Source organism: Panthera uncia, chromosome B4 (genome assembly GCF_023721935.1).
Source record: "Panthera uncia isolate 11264 chromosome B4, Puncia_PCG_1.0, whole genome shotgun sequence".
Lineage (NCBI taxonomy): Eukaryota > Metazoa > Chordata > Mammalia > Carnivora > Felidae > Panthera > Panthera uncia.
The window spans coordinates 99,814,053-99,837,275 of NC_064809.1; the positions used below are offsets into that span (position 1 = coordinate 99,814,053).

At 36.3% G+C, this 23,223-nt stretch overlaps 1 protein-coding gene across 1 annotated transcript in view; it reads left to right on the forward strand.

Annotated features, from left to right (window-relative positions):
• Positions 1-23,223, forward strand: part of LOC125919354 (synaptotagmin-1-like) — a 321,052-nt gene that overhangs the window by 131,033 nt on the left and 166,796 nt on the right. The gene's annotated exons all lie outside the window — the stretch shown is intronic.

The window sequence follows — 23,223 nt, forward strand, 5'->3', positions numbered from 1 at the left end:
TTAGTAAATTTGTAGAACTGATGATCAGACTCCTTGGCTGTCACTTCAGAAATCAGAACATAAGAGGATCAAAGAAGAAACAAAATAGGCAATGATGTTAAAAAATAATAACACCTAGGGACTCCTGGGTGGCTCAGCCAGTTGGGTATCTGACTTTGGCTCAGGTCATTATCTCATGGTTCATGAGTTCAAGCCCCATGTCAGGCTCTGTGCTGACAGCTCAGAGCCTGGAGCCTGCTTTGGATTCTGTGTCTCCCTCACTTTCTGTCCTTCCCCCCACTTGCACTCTGCCTCTCTCTCTCAAAAATAAATAAACATTAAAAAAATAACACCTAATGCTTATTTCATTTGATCTTCTAGATGCTAACATCATCCCCCTTCTACAGATAAGGGAACTAAGCCTTGTAGGGATGGATTGATTTGTTCATGCCTACACTCCTAACCACAGCATACCAAGTGAACATTTTGTTCTCTTATACTTTAGAAACATATTTACTGCATAAATCCAGTTCCTGTGTGCATGTAATCTTACTATATATTTTTTCCTTTGCCTAAAATAAAATTGAAGCATTTTACAACTGACAGCAGATGTCTAAAGGTTTCATTTCCCATTTTTGGTGTTAGAACTCAAAGAGCTCAAACTCGTGATTCCTTATAAACCTGAAACAGACATACAGAACACTTTATAAAAGTTACTAAATAAAAGTACCAATTTCCATAATCAGAAAATTAACAACAACAAAAACACTGAATAGCTTTACTCTTCCCCTTAAGTGAAGAGGAGACTAATTAAGGACTCCTTTAAACACTGCTGGGAGAAATCTCTTTCTCCACCCGGTTTCTATTTTGTTGTTGCTCTTCTCATATTTTCAGCTAACATTTGTCACACACACGATGTTCCAGGCACACGACAAAAACCTGCATTTACGTACTAAATGCTTGCAACCACTCCATGAGGATTTCATGGACTAAGCCATGGTCAAGGTGTCAAATGAAACTCTTACAGACAGGAAACCAGGATTCACTCTCTAAAACTCACATTTTGACTCTACCTGAAACATAGCCAGAAGTATATACTGCGTTTCAAAATTATGTAGCCTACTTTAGGGAAAAATTCTCTAGCACCAGCCGGATGTAATGGCAATAGTCTAGATACCCGGTGTCATAATATACTCTCTGCAACATTTTCGTTGTATCATCTTGGACCCAATACCAAACCTCTCAGAACTTTTATTCCCTCACCCAAAAAGAAGATTATGATACCAAACCCAAAGATGTGAGGAAAAACTTAGACAAACTATAGATCCTAGAAATGAGAGAGCCCAATAAGAGTGTTTTCATCACCACCACCATCATCTTTATCACACGGTATATTCTCTGATTCTTTGGGGAGAAAGTGAGTAGGGAATGAATAGAAAATGAGACTGTTCCATGTAGGAGTTGTATACATTCAATATATATGAATGAATATACAAGTATGTATATATATATATATATATATATATATATATATATATGTAAAGATAATTGAAAGAGAGGGAAAATACATTAGGTATCTTTTCTCCAACTCTATCCATGTGTGACTTTTATTTTTAACAAGGAATATATAGCATAAACATATACAACCCTGATTCTCATTATTTCTGATGAATACTATTCCATTCCATCTTTGGTGTGTGTCTTAAGGTTTAGCAGATCACTTTACCTCAGAAAATTAAATCATAAAACCTTCAAGAAAAATGAATGGGAAGTATTAAAAACTATGTAAGTGGAAAATAACATACCAGTTATTTTTTTCCTCTTCCTAATTCAGGACTCCATTCTTCCTTGACAGATATTTTAAGGCAATAACAATGTTTATAGTTCTTGGCTTATCTATACAAAATTTAAAATATGGACAACCTATCAGTCTCTCAACTGCTCTACTATCAATATCACTTTGCCAATAGGTTTGTGATGTTCCTGAAACAGGAACATGCACTCTTTATGGAAAAGGCAGTCCCTGGTTCCTTCCGGTCCCTATTCAAAATCCACCTCACCAAAGACACCTTTCCTAATTTCCCAGCAGGCAGTGAGTCCCCATCTCATTGCTCCCCATCCTGTGCACCCTACCTTTGTTTTCACCATGTGGCATCTGTCTGTTTAGGGTCCTTCTCACACCATTGGAATGTAACCTCCCCTCAGACCAGAGACTTCTTTTGCTTCACTATTCTATGGCATAGAGGAGTTTAGTGATTACTTATTAAAAGAGTTAGTAAAAACAAACAAAAAACGATTATCTTTTAGAAAAGCAAAGCCCTTATTAGGTTTCAGAGAGTGGCAAAAACTATATTATCATCAGTACCTTTAAAATATAGCTTTTATGTTTATTATGTGTGAATGTGTGTGTGTGTCTGTGTGACAGAGAGAGAGAGAGAGAGAGAGAGAGAGAGAAAGACAGAGACAGAGAAGGAGAAAGGCATTATTTAAAATGTCTTATAATATGCTGGAATTGTCACTTAAGAAACTCTAGCGCAATAGCCATTTTGGAGGATTTACATATGCAGTGTCAAATGATCTCATTTAGAGTGTCTATCTGGACACCTCAAAATGGTGTTGTTGGAAAGTATTTTTAGACCCACAATAAGGTAGGGTCCCAGATGTCCTCAATTATTGAATAAGCTGGTAAAAGGGAAGTGGAGTGGAAAATACAGGAATAGGGACTTTGTGACCAAGACTATCGTTAGGGGAGGGCCCATCAATTACATGAATTCTGGGTTTGTCAACCTTGTGGTTTTAGTAATGAATTCAGTAATGTACCCATCTAGGAAGTCAGGGTAGAAGGTGGCCTTTGAAGGTCCTTCTGAGTCCAAACACTTCGGATTCATGATTCTTTCAGTATGTCCGACAACTCTGTCCTTCATTCCTATCACATGACTTATTTATGTATGGTTGCACATGGGAGCTTACAAATCACAGAATACTGGAGTGCAGAAGCTCCTTAGAGATGATCTACTCTAGGTAATGCTGTAACTACGCTCTGATAAATCCCAGCATTCTTCAAGAAAGACTTGGGGACTCTAGGCTGATTTCATCAGAGACAAGTAACACTGATGTGTTGCAGGAATATTAGTCTAATGAAAGAGAATCTCATGAATTGGGGTAAAGAAGAGAAGAAAGTAGAGGCAGCAAGCTAACTGTACACATATGGAGCTACTGTACTTTAGTTGAGTTTTTTGCTTTTCCTTCTGAGTTGAGGATCCTATTTTGTTTCCTTAGAAGTCACGTAGTTGAATCTTGCAGTAATTTGGAGTGTGGGTTTACTACAGTGGTTTTTGTTCCTACTAGACAATTAAAGGTTTCCTTGCACAAAAGGATTTTTCTTTGGGTCATTGTTTCTGCTTGGCATCGCTCCCCATGAGGATGGGATGACAGACCTGAACGTGGGTGGAACCAGCCAAAATGGAAAAGAGTTAGGGATGAAAAGCAGTACCAAAGAAGAAGCACAGAATTCAATGGCTATTTCATGTACAGGAAAATTTAAATGTCATTCCTGCATCTCAGTGCCTCGGGAACTAATAGCAACTTTGGTAGAAACAGGAAAGGTGAACAGGGTAGCCAGTTTTGAAAGGAAAGATTAGAAGCACAATTGAGAGAGTTGGAGGTTGAAGAGACAGCAGCTCATTTGGTATAAAGCTCAATGAACAGACCAGAATTCAGGAAAGAGGCCTCGCTCGAATTGGGGATTTGGTAGTCATCCGTGTCTGTAGATTACAGGCTTCAGATACCAGAAATTATCTGTTATTCTTGAATCTGGAAGTGCCGATCATGCTGGCAATTTTCTGCCACTCATTCCAATAAAAAGCCCATTCTGATTTCACTGGGACTCAGTAAATTGGCCCCAAATCTCATATACCACACTTTTCTTGTGGCAGGATTCTTCAAAAAAGATTTGGGGACTCCAAAATGCTTGATTAATTTAATTTTCACGTATATTTTAACTAGTTTTCCCACCATAACAAAACAGCACTCTCAAATGTATTATAAGCCAATGCAAACACATGGAAGACCAACAAATCTACCTCCACTTTAAAAGTTAAAAAAAAGTTGTATATATGTAAACTGAACAATTACATCTTCCTCTTCCTGAGCAATATGGAAGTGTGAAAAATAAATCATTTTCACCAATCAATGCAAGTAATTCAGGTTTACAAAGGCATATTTGAATTACTATAAAAGAAAAGGAGACCTGACAATTTCTCTTTGATTGTGGGATGTATAGCATCATCAAAATGACAAGATAAATGCTGAGGAACATTTTTCTGAGTTTGGAAGAATTGACTGAGTATTCAGCAGAAGCTAAATGAAATGTCAGGGTAACGATGAAGATTTTGCACTTTAGCACACTCTGATGATTGGTACCTAGCAAGATTTGATTGTGGCTTCACGAAAGTAGGCAATCGAAGCTTCAAAGACATCAGCTACACTAGAATGGTAGAATGTTCCTTTATTTTGCATTCGAGTTTTTTCAAAATATATACATTTTTAAGTTGTATGTTATTTGGGTGCTGTGTATGTCTCACTCATCATATTTCATCCCTTGAATCTACAGAGAGTTCTTCTGTTTCTTTCTAAGTATAAAATTAGTCTAAGCTTTTCTCAGATACTAATAAATAAGTAACAAGGTTTCACTGAGTATCTACCATGTGCCTACCCCAAGATTGGGCATTAGGGAAGTTAAAGAAATAACAATCTTCCAGGGAGGTAAGACTGCACATTCATAAAGTAATTATTCGACATTTCATTCTGTGATAAGGAAGAATAAGAAAGTTGGGTGGTAAAAATAGCCCTTTGGTTGACATGAGCATCTTGCTTTTGTGAGCATCTGGCTTTTGATTGAAAAAGGGACTTTTTCAAGGACATCAGCTTGATCTACACCCTGCCTTTACCTTCGGGGCTTCAAGAGACAGGAGCTGGTGGTGGCGAATGGATGCTTATTCTCCTGCAGAAGTAGAAAGGTTGAGGGATTCAGGTTTTTTGGAATGGTTGAATTTGTGAGAAAATAAGATTCTGGCAACAGTAATTAAAATAAGCTGTTAATTAAAAGCTTTTGCTATCTGAACTGGAAGAAGCAAATCAAAGTGGCAAGCTTTCACTCTAAGCCATGTCAGTTGCTCCAAAGCCCAGAACAGTAGCCTGAGACAACACGGCCTGGAAATTTCCCAAATGCCTGAAAGGAGTTGGGTTGAGTTCAAAGCCTGGAAAATAGTTCTATGTTTAGAATAATTATTTTTTTTTATTTTTAAATTTAACATTTAGACAGAAAATCACTTAATTTTCCATTATTATAAAAATAAATATGCCATTCCAGTTAGTAGAGTAGACATTCATTCAGCTGCTATCAAGCTCTTTTAACAGCCAGACCTGCTAACTGCATTATCTTGGTTGAACTTCACACAATATTATGAGGTTGATATTTTATCTCACTTTTACACACACACACACGCACACACACATGCACACACAAAAGACACGGAGATCCATCAACTCACAAGAGGTGAGGGCTGAGATTAGAATCCAAACACGAAGATCCTAAAGTCATTTTGTCAACCACCACCCTATTTGCCAGTCTTGACCGGCAATAAACTTTGGGCATTACACATTAGTGCACTTGGGTGAGTCATTTCCTGATTGCAAACGAACCTCTATTCTCCCAAGTTCTGTGTGTGTGTGTGTGTTTTGTATTTACACATTACTATTACACTATTTTCCATAGCTTCTAATAACATATAATACCCTAATGATGACATTTTAATTAGTGAAGGCAGCAAGTATATCTCTGTGATTTTCATTTTTTAACATTAACCAATGCAGGTTTTGCTCAAGTATTTCTTCTTGGTCAGTAACTTATTACTTTTGTTAAACCAAAAGAAAAATCTATTAAATGAAGTTACATCATGTAAAAGGTAAATCCCTTGTATTAAGGGGGGGAAATCATGTTTTTCATTAATTATAAGGCAACTGATCAATTTTAAATATGGGCTCTCTCTGCATATTAAAATGATTTTCCTCTCCATTTTTAATTCTGCAGGTATTACTTATCTGGAAAACAAGAAAAACATCAATTATTTTCATTATTCCATGTACGCAAGGTCATTTCTGTAGGTCATGTCAAACACTTGTTCTCAAGTAGTGTCCTTTGCATCCAAAGGCAATAACAGTTAGGTGTACCATTTACTGAATAACTGATACGTTTCAGGTATTGTACATGGAAGTTTTTTTTGTGTGTTTGGCAATTTATAGCATTAGTATTCATGATCAACCCACAAAGTAGCTATCATTACCGACAATTATACAAGAACAATGTGTTAAAACACTTCTCCTAAGTCATATTTATAAGTGACAAAAGCTGTTCCCAAAACCAAGCCTGTTTGACTCCTAACACTAAAAGTTTACTCTATCTCTGTCCTGTCACTAAGGAACTTCTGAAAATATTGCAAATTACACCCTCAGTGTAAAAATAAAATCTTAAGTCTATTTTTTAATTTGTACTTCATAAACATTTTAATGCATATTCTTTTATCTTGAATAAAAGTCACATTTACCTGAAATTCTATAATTTACTTCTTTAAACATTCAATATCGTATTAACCTTTTGTGAGCACTGCTGACCTTTCCCAGCACATTGTATTTATGTATACGATCCTGCTTTTGTATTGACTATGGATATTTCTTCCTTTATCCCCTGCACAAATCTCTTTGCTGTCATGTTGTTAGCAGATATTTATTCCACTCTGCAGGCAGTAATGCATAAAAATATGATCATAGATATTCATGTCCTTTCTCAAGCCCCAACACATACTGATTTAACCATCACGTCATTCATAGATATTTATTTCACCACGACAAGAAGAGCAACATAAATAATTAATATTGATTTCCCTGATCTTGACTCTAACACATATAGCTTTCACCAGTACTGATTGATAGAGAAATACTTTACCTCTGAAGCCCTCTGACATTTAAATATTTTCCCTCCATCTCATAGCTCACTAAATATTACTGGGATACACAAAAAGAACTGCTAAAATAGCAGTAATTCAAACTAAAAGCTTGAGAAATGATGCATAACCAAAAAAATTTCCTGTAAAATTTTGAAAAGATAACACTAGAAACGTATATTCTCAGCATCAAATTTCTATTTTTAATTTCAGGGAAAGAGGTATAAACATTGCTCTTTAATAACACCTTGAATGATAATTTGCTGCGTTTCCCAAATGCAATAACACCAACAATTATTAATCCATTAGTGTTTATGACTTACTCTCAATTTATAAACACATTACTCTGACTTCCATTCACCTTCTCCTTTGACCCCAGCCCTGCAACTTTGGGCCAATTATTTAACCTTTCCAAACTATTCTATTCTCACCTTTAACATATAAAATCCATAGATTAAATGAGAATATGTGTGTGTTATAAAGCATATTTGTTAATATATGCATCAATACATACATATTATATGATATATATCAGCAAATATATATTATGTGATATGTTATATTTAGAGATATATATAAATATAGTATCTGGCATATATATAGTATATTCTCATAAATGTGAATTTCTTCCCTTTCATTTTCATATGTTTACCTCAATATCACATACTATGTACTTATCTGTTAAATACATTGTATTCTGCAAGACTTCTACTCAGGGTAGGGCCAGGATAAGGCAAGTAAGGCACATGTCTCATGCACAAAATTTAAGATGGTGAAAAAAATCTGTAATCAAGTACATAATATTTTAATACAATGTTTTTATTTTTTTTAATGTTTTAAGTTTATTTTGAGAGAGAGAGAGAGAGAGAGAGAGAGAGAGAGAGAGAGAGAGAGAAATCCCAAGCAGGCTCTATACCAGCAATACTGAGCCCCATGCAGGGCTCAAATTCACAAACCATGAGATCATGACCTGAGCCGAAACCAAGAGTCGGATACTGAATTGACTGAGCCACCCAGGCACTCCTAATGCAATGTTTTTAAAATCAGAATTCATCCAAAATTCCATGATGAGAAAAATACCAAAATATTAAATAAAGACAGGATTGGGGCACCTGGGTGGCTCATTTGCTTAAGCATCCAACTCTTGGTTTCGGCTCAGGTCATCATCTCACAGTTTGTGAGATGGAGCCCTGCATCAGGCTCTGGACTGACAGCACAGAGCCTGATTGGGGTTCTCTCTCTCCCTCTCTCTCTACCCCTCTTCTGCTCATGCTCTCTCTCTCTCAAAATAATAAACAAACATTTTGTTTAAAACTATGAATGAATGAAGGCAGGATCAGTATTACTGGTTTTTCCTTCACCACAGGCTCTGATATGGCTTGGCCACACATTGCTTTCACCAGAATCACCTAAACCTGTTTCATAGCTCACAGCCTCTCCACAGAAACAATACTCCACCCCTGTGTCCTTAGTCCTGGGCCTTATTCCAGGAGGTAGCTGACAGCCTCATTCTCAGTCTCAAAACCCATTTTGAGGCTGAAATGTTTAAGGCTTGAACTTGGAGATTGGAATAAAGGCTTAAGAGCTGAGCAGTTGAGAAAGCAAGAACGGAAATGTTTGGAGTCACAGAGACCTGGTGACAGGAGAGAGTTTCAGATCTAGAACTTGCCAGGCTAAAAAGGCTACAAACGATAGTCTCATTGGCCATTCTGCTTCAATTTCCTCACCCAAGAATGAATGATTTCTGACCATGACAATAAATACATATCCATGTTCCCACAATGTTTTGAGGAGGCATCAGATAAATTTCTGGTTCCTTTTAGGCCTGTAACAGGGTACTCCATAGTTAATTTTCTTTCTATTGGACTTTAAAAACAAACAAACAAACAAACAAAAAGACTTGATGATTAAGAATCCTTTAAGTACTCAGCATATACAGGTTATAGAGTTTATTTTAATAGTGCTTTTGGGAAATTATAGTGTTACATTCTATTTCTATAGTGTTTTCCTAATATTTCATGTTGCACTTGTTCCCAGTATTTAAATAGACCTCTCCCAAAACCAAATTATAGACCAGGTTACAGTGTTTGATGTTGCTTTCTTTTGACTGACTCTCTCACAAGACATCTCTCTTTGGTTTGCCGCAGGAGAAAGAATTGTATTACCAGTAGGCAACCCAGTCAGTAGAGTAACAAGACGGTTGTGCAGAATGAGTGGGTGACTGTGGGTTCTATCCCTCATTTACTAAATTATGCACAAAACCTATCTGCAGTTTGTGTTGCTATGTATGCAGCATTTCAGGTGGACCATGGGTTGGCAAGAAAAGACCATCTGAACCTACACAAAGTCCTGAATTTATTTAACAGGCGTGCTGAAATTAATAGAAATACAATGAGTGGCTCCCCACAGCAGGAACAGAGAGGCAGCATATGGCTTTCCTCTTGCCCCTGGCTTCCCTGAGGGGCACAGAGCTGCCAGAGACTCACTTCATCTGGGGAAGGCCCTGCTAGCATTAGAAAAACAGCCAAGTTCTTGCTATGCTACAGTCTTTCAGAACATGGGGCATACGGCACAGTCCAGGGGAACTTGGGCTAACAACCTATGTGCTTCCATTAAGGGAAAGCCTACAAACTGTAGACTCTACAGGTTCTTCTGCAAAGTCCCCAGGAAGCCTATATCTTCTCGTATAGAAAGCAGAGTTACGTTTCCCTTTATAACATAGCGTCCTCTAGAATTCTGGTATCTCCAAAAACCATTTTCTAACAGAACACCCTTTTAGATTTAGCATACTTTTACTAGCTGGTTTCAATATCCAGGTGGTCTGAAGATAACAGCAATTTAACTTTTCTGCAAGATACTTAGTTCTTTGCAAAGAAGTTACATGCAAAGTTAAGTTGCTATTGAATCCTATTGAATTCTTAGAGCCATTTATGAGTTTGAACTCAGGACTCCCTGACCTATAAAAGACCGTGCGCTTCATTACCAAGCATCAGAGTCACCTGGAATGCTTATCAAATGCAGAATTTCTGGATGTCTCCCCAGCTTTACTGCTAAGTCGTCATCTTTGAGGATAGGGGCCCTGAATTGTTATTTTTACCAACTCCCAGTTGACTTATGCATGCTAAAGTTTGGCCATCACCAATTTACATCCTGGTTGCATTTGCCCCCTCAGGATTTAAAATTCTGTGCTGTCTTGGAGGGAGAAGCCCATAAGTAAACATGCTGCCAGCACCACAGTCACAACTTCTCTTTGTCTCCCTCAAAAACAAAACAAAACAAAACAAAAAAAAACAAAACTGCCTGGCCACTTGGCATCAGAACGCTGTAGTCACAATGCCAACCTGAACTCAGCCTGCCTACATCAGGATGAACTGGCTGTCAAGGCCACACAGTCAAGGGAGGAAACTTCCTAAGGATTCATCTTAAAAGAAAGTAGGCCATCCTGTTCCCCTTGCCTTCTATCCTGAGTCTTGTTAAAACACAGACTATTTATATATCTGTGGAAACGAGCATGTATGCCATCTGTTTCCTTTCAGATGTCAAAGTTCTATGTTTTTCATTGGGTAACAAATATTTCACCCCTCCTTATCACACTTTCTATACCTGCTTTATCTGATCAGATTCAATCTATATACTGATGACATGAATCTATTTTTATGCTTATTTTTTCCCTAATTTAGGCCCAAGGAATTTTGTCTTCTAATATTTTGTGACACTATGGAGTCCTTATTTCTTCCAAAATGCACTCCTTTGAAAATCTACACATAACATATATTTGTATCTTCACTGTTTATTTCTTACTTAAATACAAGATATTACATATGATATTAGATAAGCTAGAATGGATAATTTAACTAAAATAAGCTATTTTGTTTGCTTCCATTAATGCTATTGTGTTTATATAGGTTTACACACTTGAAAAAGATGAGGAACATATGCTAGTTTAATTATTTTGCATTTCATGGCACAAAACAACCAAAACCTATGTTCTAGTATTGTCAGTGAAAAAAAGATCATTGAGTACTTGGGATAAAGTCTGCAAATATTTAGATTAGTCATAATTATTTGGATACGGAAGGCCAGGTATTATTTAAAAACAACACATGTGAACCTAAAACTGCTCAAAAATAACGGTCTTATGTATGTAAATACATATTTAAATATATACATTGCAGAAATATTTTACTTGACATAATTAAGTTGGGTCTGGGATGTGATATTCATTGCCTCTACTGCTTTCATGACTTTTAGTAGTTTACTGATCCCGTATCTTCTGAAGAGTATCACAGGGACGTAAGAACACATCGCATTTGAATGCATAATTCATTAGGTTAAACAGCATATGTCATTGACTTGGGTTTCCTTCGTCAGGGTGCTCCCTGAAGTACATCAGGATCCAGCTTGGCTAGCAGCAGTTGGAGATACAGAATTAGCATATCGTTTCTCCAAGAATGCCCTTGAACGTGCCTGAGCAGCTGTCTTGTGTGAGGCCTGAGCAGAATTGCTGAGAGCCAGAGAGAAGACAGAGCCCGGGCGCCATGCAGTAATCCTGTGTGGCTCTAGTTTGGTATTTCAGGAAAAGGTCCTCGGGAAATGTCAGGATCACCACTGACTGACACCGAGACAGTGCAGGTCAGTGCTGCACCTGGAGACCCCGCAGCTCGCTCGTGCTGCAGCACACCTGTGCACAATTCCAGAGCGGCTCCTGTGGTGCCAGGTAAGCATCTTGCGCTCACTTCTAATAGTCAGAAGTTCCTACTGAAAAATAATTGAGAAGTTAAGGCCCTTCTCTGCTACTTGATATTTACATAATTTATCTTTTTATGAGAGGGCTTAAAAATGTGCACTTCCTAGAAGGTACGAAAGATGGAAATAAATACATGGCTGGCTGGGATAAGGAAACTAAAGCTGTGGCCAGAAAAAAGGAAAACAAATCAACCTTCATGTAGACTAACCATGAGAGACTTAGCAATAAGACATTTTATTAATCTCACATGCCAGGAAACAGTCACTTACTAAGATAGATAGAATAGAGTGTTTCCATTTGGCAAAATGCTTGGAGGTGAAGAAAATTTTAATCAATCAAATGGGAACATTAGTAAAATGAGGAAAAATAAGACACTATAAGCATATCACAATTTCACAGGAACTTTCATTTGTCTTTTGAGCAGCAGGATAAAATGACTGTCACTGCTTTTAATCACTTGAGAACCAATTCTTTTCAGAGTTCCATCACTTATTGTGGGAGAGACCTGTATATGAGTCCAAGATTCAGGGTCCTGAAACAGAATACTTTATTTGATTTGCATTAGCCACAAGATGCCTGAGGAATATCACTTTTGCTTACAAAAAACAAAAGGCCTGTAGGTTACATTGCTAGGCCTCAAGTGCATTTTAAGACAGGAGGTCAAACTCAGGTTGTCCTTGGGCAATTAAGAAACTGAAATAACAGAACTTCAAACCCCAGATTGTTTTCATGTAACCCCGTGGGTTCGTGACTTTGAGAAAATCTTACATTAAAAAAAGATGGATGATTAGTGTAGAGAGTAATATATGGGTTGTTTTCTCTGATGATACTCCAAAAATGGATTCTCAAGAGCAGATCCTGTCAAGATCTTTTCATGTTGCTAGGGGAATTGTTACCATAGGAACAATGGTACTAGTAAGCATCACTTACCATACAACACGTTACCTAAAAAGTACTTTAATTAAAACATCTTCAAAATTTTATATTGTCTTTTGCAGTATTTGTGTGTGAACAGTATAATTTAAGCCTTCTTTTAGGCAAGCATGTGTAAATTTGTCCACTGACAGATTTAAATCCGCACTTTGTTACATCGAAGTTTTGTCTTTCTTCAGCATATGATTAAAAAAAAAAAAGCTTCATTATGCTGAGCTCAACTGTCATTTTCATTGGGGACACTGAGTTGCAGCAGTGGTGAACGTTCAGCCCTGATGGACTGCCATCATCCAATGAAAAAATATTGGCACTGGTGCAGATTTAGGTCATGTTTCACCCGTAACCCAGTCATTTAATCTTCAGTATTATTTTGAAAACACAAAATCAGAACAAGTAGCTACCCTCAAATTCCTTAAGACATGCTTTTTTTTTCCTGCCATTTCATTAAAAATCACAAACTCTGTTCAAATGGAAGAGAGCTCAGCCCAAGCTACTTTAGGAAATACTCCTTTACTTCCCCCTTTGAAATAATATTTAGTAAGACTACATTTACACGGGTACTGAGTTCAGGCCCATGGTTTATTGTTTAAAGTATATGCTAGCTCAGGTTATAGCTCTCTCTAAAACCAAAAGCCTGAAGTCTGAATTCAGGACTTAAAATATTAATGTATTGCCAGAAAACAAACTGGGAGAAGCATTCTCACATTGTGGTTGTGAATTTGTGCAATGTTAGTCTATTTCCTGAAATACTGTGAGTAGGGAGTTTTAGACAGGTGTTAGCGAAGATAAAGTTTTAGACAGGTGTTAGAAGCCCTTGACCACAATAGGCTTCTGCTAATGTGGCATCCATCATCACCTCTTTGACCCACATTTCCTCCCAAATTAGCTCATTTACCATAGATCAAATTACTTTTCAATTTTTATCAATAAAGTATGCTATTGCTGTGCTATGCAATATACTGTCAGAACGCCAAAGTTATAACCCCTGAATTCCAAAAGCCGAAAGCAGTGTCAATAACACAAGTTAATAAGGATTATGTAACCAACAACCTACATAACATATTGCCTTTATGATTTAGAGATTAGAGACACAGGCCTCCTGAGGACACGGATCTCATTCTGACATTCCTTAGTGAGACACTTCTTTTTCCCATTGGCCAGAGGGCATGGCTTAACGATCTCCTCAGCCCACTTGGGATGACGGAAGAGGGATTCTGACTTTCTCTGGAAGGATACTCTCCAACAGCACCCAGATCCTAGACATCCATGGCCCAGATGGCACAATTCCCACTAACAAATGACTAAGCCAGATAGCACCAGGAACTGACCCTTTCAACCAGACTCTTGTACCTGGGTCAGTCATGACAACGGCTGACCCAGAACTGAGAACACCAGAATACCTCTTCACACCCTGGCTCATTTTGCTTTGAGAATATTGCCTCCCAAGGAATTAGCTGTGGGGTAAGCTTCCAATAAGCTTTCACTGTAAACTAGCAATGATTCTGCTTTACCTTTCCAAGATGGAAATGGCCTGTATCTACCTGTACCCCTCAAATAAAAAACTTTCCATCCCATTTAGTTGTAGCTGGAAGACACTTTCTGTATTTTTTATCATGCCAGCGTTCTCCATTATATTCAGCACTTGGTACTCTTAGCAATCCAGAGTATCAGAGTTTGACCTAACCATGGACAATTTGCTCTTACAGCCATCATGGAAAAAGCAACAATGTTGTTATTAGCAACTCTCTAGGCCTCAGTCTCCATATATAGAAAATAAAGAGCATAACCTTACTCTATAGCATTGGAGTATTAATGAGGGTTAAACTAAATAATGCATATTAAGGTACATAGCATAGTTTCTGGAATATACTCTTGAATAGATGATAGCCTCTACCATTACATTATCTGCAGAACTGTTGAGAAGAAAATGGGCCTAATATCCCTAATTGTAAGCAGTTTTATTTGGGTTTATTTTGCAATTCATTTCTCTTCGTGACTCTCGCTCATGCGTCTTTTACTTTGAAATATAAAATTAATTCAAATGCCACATTGGTGTTTTTCAAACTTGCCCATGGGAAATGCTCATAGGAAACGCTCATAGGATAGCAAATATATTGGTTAAAAACATGACTGCTATAAGAGTCAATGAGAACATTTGTTCATAGTAATTCAAGAAGTGCAATGTGGAAGAATCATCAAGTCATAGAAATCTAAAACTGTCAAAGCTTAACAAGTTATCAATTCTGTTTGTCCACACTGTGCCCTTCAGGGTGTCATGCAGTCTTTGTTTCTGATGCCCCAAACGATGAAACTGCTTCTATTGATTCCCCTTGAAAAAGTCTCCAATCACCAATAAATACTACTGTCAAAGACCTCTCTGGACAGACCAAATTTTATAATCTTACCCATTCTGTTCTGTGATTTTTAGTTATGTCCCATAGTAGTCCCAAGCTTCGCAAGTCTGCCTTCAGACTCCCATATTCTGGATGGCAAACCTACCTTTTTTTCCCCACAATTTCCTAAAGATTTTCTCTTACTTTCCTGAGCAAAGAACCAATGCTAATTTACATCTTTTGTAACATGATTTTTGCAACCCCTACTATTTATCAGTGTATGGCTTTCTAATTCCTACTTTTCATTAGATTGCCTCAAAAGACAGTTTCACTTCATTTTGTCCTTTTCATTGTGTTGGCACCTCCTTATTTTACCTACTTTTTATAGCTCAATCTTATATCATTTTAGACCATCACAGATGCATACAAAAGAAGGACTCCGAACACAAATGTACACATACACCTCACGCTGTGTCAAAGCTCCTTTGGAGTAGAAACCATGAGATGTAAGTCTATTTGGTGACTAAAATCACATAGCTGAGAATTGTGTGCATAGTAGTTGCTTCATAAATGTTATGTTGAATTCTCTTCTCACATAGCAAGCTGAACTAAAAGCAGTAACTTTCCTGGTACTTGAAAGCAGAACAGTAAATTTTACGTATTTAGAAAGAAAATATAGACTGTTTTAGAAAAACTTAATTCAACAATCATCAGACAATTAAATGAGATTCAATTAAACTCAACTTATAGGCTGCTGTATAAAAGCTAGTCACAAAATTATAAGCAATAAAATCACCAGTGTTCCCATTGAATCCCCAGAAGTTAATCACTTCTGAAAAAAAAAAGGATTTCTACAAGCCATGCCACAGAGGTTATCCTTTCATTGGTGTTTATTTCTCCATTTCAATTACCCTTTCTTTTTATTACTCTGTTTCCTACCTTCTTGTAATCATTTGTCATAATTAATGTACTTCAATGTCAAGTTCATTTTTCTTTAGCAAACCTCCCATGCCAACTTCCAGATGAGTATTTTAGACTTTTAACTATGCCTAGTTACAGATTCCCCCTATAAATTACATTGCATGGATTTCATCCTTTTTAATGCTCTGAAAAGACCTTATACTTTTTCTTCACATAGTCCATTACAAAGGTAATTATGCAATTATTTGTTTGTTTAATGTCTGAGTCTTCAGCTTTATAAATAGTAGACTCCATGAAGGTGTGCTCTTTTGTTTTGTTTTGTTCACTACTGTATTTTATCTTAACTCACTACCATATGTCTAGCACAGTGCCTTACATTTAATAGTTACATAGCAAATACTTACTGAACAAGTGAAGAAATGAACGAAGGGATGGATATAATTTTATTTTGATAAATTTCAACTCCCTTAAGCAAATGATGAACTTATTTATGTACATGTTTATTTTTTAGTACTCCTTGTATGGTTATGAATTACCCAGGAGTGTAAATACTAAGCTGCCTTTGGTTTGTCTATGTATAAAGGATAGCTAGTGCTATTTCCCACTAATATTGCCCTTAACAAGGAAATTGGTTAGAGACAAGCTATTGAATTTCTTGCTGACTCATTTCCCACCACTGGAACTTCATTCTCTTAATGGAGAAGTGCACAGGGCAGGGAAATAGAAGCTGAAGTGAGTTAAATTGTACCTCAAAAAGAGAAAGTGGCTTGGCATGGAGAAAATAATAGGTTTTTTTTTTCCATAATCATAATTAAACAACAGATCAATTAACTCAAGGATCAGGCATTTGGGTTGAACATCATTATAGCTGGTGATGTCCAGAGAATGAAACACTGATATAATTCCTTACATTTTAAATTTCTTAGGAGAGTTCTGTATTAAATAGGAAAATTCCAGTCAAAGTCACTATCTAGTAAACATGTATAGTATTTACTATGTAATTTGGTTCATGTCTTAATTTGTTTTTAATGATAATATCTACGCTGTATTTAATAAACTCTGTTCTTTTCCCAATAATTATTTCATCAATTTAGTAATTATTGATCCCATACTCTACAGATCTGAAAAATATGAAGACCTTATCTGCTCATTTCTATTCTTACCTCAAATGCTTTAGATGATAACAAATTCACATAGTATTATATAATATGCACTACATGCCTAATATGTTACCCAATTTTCTAAATCTATGTAGCTCTGACTTATTTTCATTAAAAATCTGTTTTTCTAACTTTATTTAGAATGTTAAATTTTTTAAAAACATGATTTAGTATATTTTACTTTGTTATACATACATTTTAAAGATCATAATCTCACATAACTCATCAAAAATACATGTTTATTTTTATTTTATTCATTCAGTGTTTTTAAACAAAATAATTGTGTTCATAACAAGAAACATTTAGCCATATTGAACCTAAGTTATTTAAGAATTAATAATGGCTACCAGGTACATGTGTTCACAATGTGAAAGATGCCATCACCCTTCCTAATGGTTTTTGTGTATTAAATTTACTCCTCATAGCAAAAACACAGTGAGATTGGCATCATTACTAACATATCTATTTTGCAGATCAGTGTAGAGAGGCACAAAGGTTTAAGTAACTTCCCCGCCATCACATAGCCAATGAAGCAAACAGTTGAATTCCAGAGCCCAAGCTTTAAATAATTATGCTATCTACAATGCCTCTCTTTTTACATATAGTAGTTCAGGTCCAATGGAAGAGAGGGAAAAGGAAAATGCAGAAAAAAAACAAATAGGAAATAATCACAATGACAAAAACTACTTCAGACCTCGAAGAGCTTTTAATAATGAAAGAATTTACAGCCTAGTACATTCATCACCCTCCTAGTCCCAAACATATTCCCACAAACAGGCCACACATTTGCACACTCAGAACCAACACACTTTACACATACATCCCTATATACACTTTCAAGTACAAAGCAAGCTAAGAGGAAGTAAAGTCACCATTGTGTAGGAAACAGTTTATTACAAGGAACAGAACCAACATTTAGAGATTGTAAACTGTATACCAGGCCTTTTCCCTCCATTGTCTCATGTCATCTTCGTCACTTTATAGAAGTCACAAACAACTAAGGCTTAAGAAGTTCAGTAATTTGCTGAGGACTACAAAGATGATTCTGGAAGAGTTGGAATTTGAACCACATTGAGTCCAAGCCCTTGGCAACACCACACCACAGTGCAGAAAAGATGATGCCTTGGTTGCTGTGAAATGCTAATGTACCACAGGGACTTGTGACAGAACCCAGTAGCAGACACCAATAAACAAATGAACAAACAAACAGTCTTCACCTTAGAAGTTTTGGGAAATGATAAACTTTAAGGTCTGGCCTTGTGGAGTGATGTGGTAGAGGAATAATCAGAGCCTGTTGAAACTCATCACAGAATTATTTTCTGGAAGGTTTTCGACTGACCTGGGGTTTTGAAGACATTGTGATAAATGTCTATAAGGTAAAGGTGGTAGAAAAGCTACATAGCATATATCTGCTTAAAAATACATACATCTCAAGAATGTAAATATCATTAATAAAATGAATCTCTATAATCATTACCAAAAATAACTATTTAAGCTGCCTATTACTTGTTCCCCTCCTTCATCTCGTAGCTAGTGTCATATTTATTCTCAAAAATTACCCTCTTTATTCCCCAAGTACCTGAAAACACACAGGCATTTGTCAAATATACTTTGAGTATTCCCCTATTTGTGGATTATCAGATTGCAAATTTCATGAAAATTAAAGACAAAGAAAGGAGCTGAAGTGTGTATTCTTTAACGTCTACACCTGTTTTATCCTAAATTTAAACGAATTTTTCTTATATTTTTGTGAATGCTGTTTATCGTAATGCTCATTGCAAGGACTATAATACAAATTTGGACAATTTTAAGTAGGCTTTGTAAAGTTAAACCATGTTAAAATACCTTAAATTCAAGTTTGTCAACTGATAGCTTTGTTTATTAAAATATGTGGTTCAATGTCACAAACAGCTGTAATATTTAACTCAACAGTCTCATCACAATGATTAATGTCAACTGATGTAAAGAAACAGTTACACCCCATGAGTCATGAAAATCTATGAGATTAAAACTCCCAGGATTAATATTTCAAATTAAAGTTTTAGTACTTTTAAGTGAGGATGAGAGTCAAACTTAAAATATTTCAAGGATACATAAGGGAATCTTTGTTTGGCAAAGTAGCAATGAATTCCAATACTAACATATAATTGGTTTGAAATAGGAACTTTTGATGCCACATCTGGAGAGGAGAATAATATAAGCCACTACAGGTAGTAATTACTGAAGGTAATTGTAATGCAGCTCGAGTGGTAAACATTAATGGGAAAAAAAAGATTTCTAAGCAAATAAAATCTCAAGCATCAAAAAGACAAAAAGTTTGTGATAAATGGTTCATTTAGGCATGCAGTGCTGTGTGGGCAAAATTGGATTGCAATCATAGCCATTTCAAAAAAATGAAAACATTAGGAGAAAAGAAAATTGGGCAGAAATGGCATGGAAATTACAGCCTTTGATCCATTCTGAAGAACTTTTTTTTTGAAGCATCATCATGAGTGGGCAGCAAACTCTTTCTAATCTCTTGTTAAAACCTTCACGAAAGGCTGGAGACCCTGAGAGAAATAATCAATTCAGGACAGACAATGGAAATATATTTCAATGATAATCTTTTTTCCATAAAACTGTGAAAAATTAATTTTACTGTTAAATTGCTATCTGATTTTGCAATAGACACTTTTAATTTAAGGAGAAAGTCCTTCCTAAATCATCCTTGACCTGTCCAACCAGAAGATCAGTTAATAAGCGCATGTTTCATGGTAATTAATAAAGAGATAACACAATTTCACATAAATAAAAAGTATTTTAATGATCCTGGTATTATATTCATGGGTCTAAGAATCAGTATCTGAATAACAATGCACACCTTAGAGCATAAGTGGGCCTCATTCTTTGAAAATAGATCTTTGGCTATTACAAATGATGCATTATAGTTTCCAAAGACATGCAGTGCTAGAGCCTTATTTGCAAAAACTTAAATTAGTTCCTACAGCTTTGAAACAATAATGATCATAGACTTGTTCAATCGCTACTAAAATGTCTATAATTTGATTCCTAGACACCAGTACTGAAATTACCCATTGGCTTTCTTTATTAAGTACTGGTAATTAGTAATTTCATAAGGGTTTTTTGCCCTATTTTGTTAAGTCCACGTTTTTAAATTAGCTTCCCAATAATCATTTAAATTAGTTCTTACATATAAAAACATTTTAGGTTATTATCTTAGGGAGAATGTTACATCCTGATGTTAAAAAGGAGAATTATTTGTAAATAAGTATAAGAACATTACTTTACATTTCAGTAAATAGCAGCTTTAATCTTCTGAAAAGGCTGTTTAAATCAGATTTGTAATGCCTGAAGCAAAATCTTGGTTTATTTTCTTATTTTATGTGACTTGACTACATTCTGTTTTCATTAACATTTTCTATTTGACCTTTAGACTTATAGACCCATTGTAACCCAAAAAAAACAAAAAAAAATTATTATGAAAGAAGAATGTATCTATTTTTTTTTATGTCTTTGAAAGTGAGTATTGGTTTTATTGCTATTTTAAAATTATTGCTTGTAAGATAGTGGTGAGAAATTTTAAATAAAATGACTAAAATGTGTTTTCTTTTTCTGTCAAAGTTTTTTAATTCAGCTATGGGTGAAACAGTTTCTTACTAAGACCTGTTAGTCATATATAATTTACATAAGCAAAATAACCCATTTTTATGGCTCCTAAGGCTTTCATGATAATTTTTTTCTAAATTATCTCTGAAGTAGCATAAAATAATTTTCTAAATAGACTCTCAAATCACTGCAATATGCATGTTGTTTTTAAATCTGAAAGAGATGAAAATCCTTGCCTTGGCCCTTGAAAAACCTGTAATCTAATGGAAAAGACAGACAAGTGGCAAATAAAAAATAGTATAGTGAGTGCTATAAGGGAGGTACTTACACATCATTGTTTCAGGGACCACTAAACTAGGTTATATTTCCTTATAATATACTGCTATAAGCACACTGAACTGCCCTTGTTAAAATACCTTATATCCTGTATGGCAATGACCTTTCATATCTGTCTTCCTGTTAGACCAATAACTATATAAAGACCCATATCTTCTCTTTTGTTCACCACAGTATCTTTAGTGCCTAGTGCCATTTCTGACACATGTGTAATGTTAGATTCATATGTGCCACCCAAAGAAGATAGTTGGGTTGGAGCCACTTTGTTGAAGGGCATCGTATACCAAGCTAATAAGTCTGAACTTGATTCTGAAGACAGTCAGCCACTTATGGTTTTCAATCAGCAGTATTAGAGGTTTGGTTAGAAATTTTATAAATATCACCCTAATGGCAATAGAAGTTTGGTCTGGATAGCGACAAGACTAATGGGAAATCGACCAGGTATGGGCAATAATGCAGTCAAGAGATGATGAGCTGAGCCTAAGAGTATAAGAATAGAAAGGAACTGATAATTTGAGAGGTATTTAGGATAAAGAATCATCCTGAAAGAAAAAGGAATCGCTGATGTGTCTGGGGTTTCTGGTTGGCCTGGGAGCAGAAGTGGGGGAAAGAGAGCAGGAACACAGGGAGAGGCATAATGTTATCATTTGTACAAAAAGAATATGGAAGGTAAGTAGCTAAGAGAAGGAAGAAAATGATCTGGAGCTCAGGACAGAGGAATTAGGGGCTCATGAGTAGAGTTGAAGATTGAGGCATATGTAGGAGACATATCCCAGGAAATGTGTAGAAGGGCTGAGAATGGAACTCTGTGTGCTCAGGAAGAGAAGTGACTGAGGAAGAGTGAGCAGAAAGCTAGAAGAACAGCAGAGCATGATACCACAGAGGAAATGAGAGGGAAAAAAATCCTGGAAGGACAAAAATGTCCACTGTGTCAGACGCTATGAAAAACTAAGTAAAATAAACTTTAGAAAATTTGCACCAGAAAAAAAAAAGAAAATACTTAGCAAAGAAAATAGATTTTTGAAAATACCGAGTATGACATCTTAGATGATGTATGAGAAAAGATGTTATGGTCTAGGAAAAGGGCATGGATCCAGACTTCAATGAGTCAAGACGAGAAACCTAGGTGATGAAATAGATACATTAGGAAATCTGACCAGGAGGAGAGAGCTACACCGAGGACTCTACATGGGTTTTAAGATCAAGGAAGCTGAGTGATCTTGGTCTTGATTCTGCTTCATGGGGCGGTTTGGACAGTTTATAGAGCAGAGGGCAGGGAGGAAAAGTGAAGGAAAAGAGTTTGAAGAGAAAATAAGGAGAAGAGAAAGGAATAGTGTCCTGCAGCAGTGAAAAGGCAGAAAGGGGCAAAATGCAGACAGACATGGATGGGAAAGAAGTTAGAATTTTTATGAAATCAGAATAATTTCCTATCTTTGTAGAGCAGGAAGAAGTGGCTGAAAAATACAAAATGTCAAGGAAATTACTGCCTACTTGCCTCTATTTTTCTGAGAGAAAACAGATGAGAGTACTTGTCCATTATGTGAATAATATTATGTGAGGCATGATCTATTTTCACATAATCTCATATTGTCTAAGGATCTATCTATTATATCCATTTTGTGAGGAATGATAAAGAGGAATCTCTATTCTATGAGAGAGGAATTATCTGCAGAGGGTGAGGACACGATTTGGAAGACATTTTAGAAGTGAGCATAATAAACATTTGAAGAACAGGGTGGGAGGGGGAGCTGATGGGGGATAAGTGGACTGACTACATAGTAATTTTTGCCAAGAGCAAAAAGCTTTCCTTTTGGAGCTAAACTGTGGAAGTTAATTTACTGATGGTGGTTTATGAAAAGCAGGAAAAACATGTAAAATGAAGAAAGACACATTTAGACCTAGGAGAAAACTTAGATTTCATCCAGCCATTCTACTCTCCTCATTTATACACAAGATAACAGGAGACCCGACAGGTCAGGGCAGTTACCCAGAGCTCACTGGTGGCACCACATTCCAGCCCCTCCCTGTCACACCAGGAGTGTCACCTCTGCGGCTGCCTCTAGCCAAAGGCCTTCATCTACACCTTAGAAAAATCTACCAGAGGACCTATTTTGCAAGATTGGCAGAGCACACAGAGCCTGGCAGCCATGTGCACAGGCTTTTAAATTGATCATTTTCTCTGAATCTCTATTGTCTATTTAGTTCTC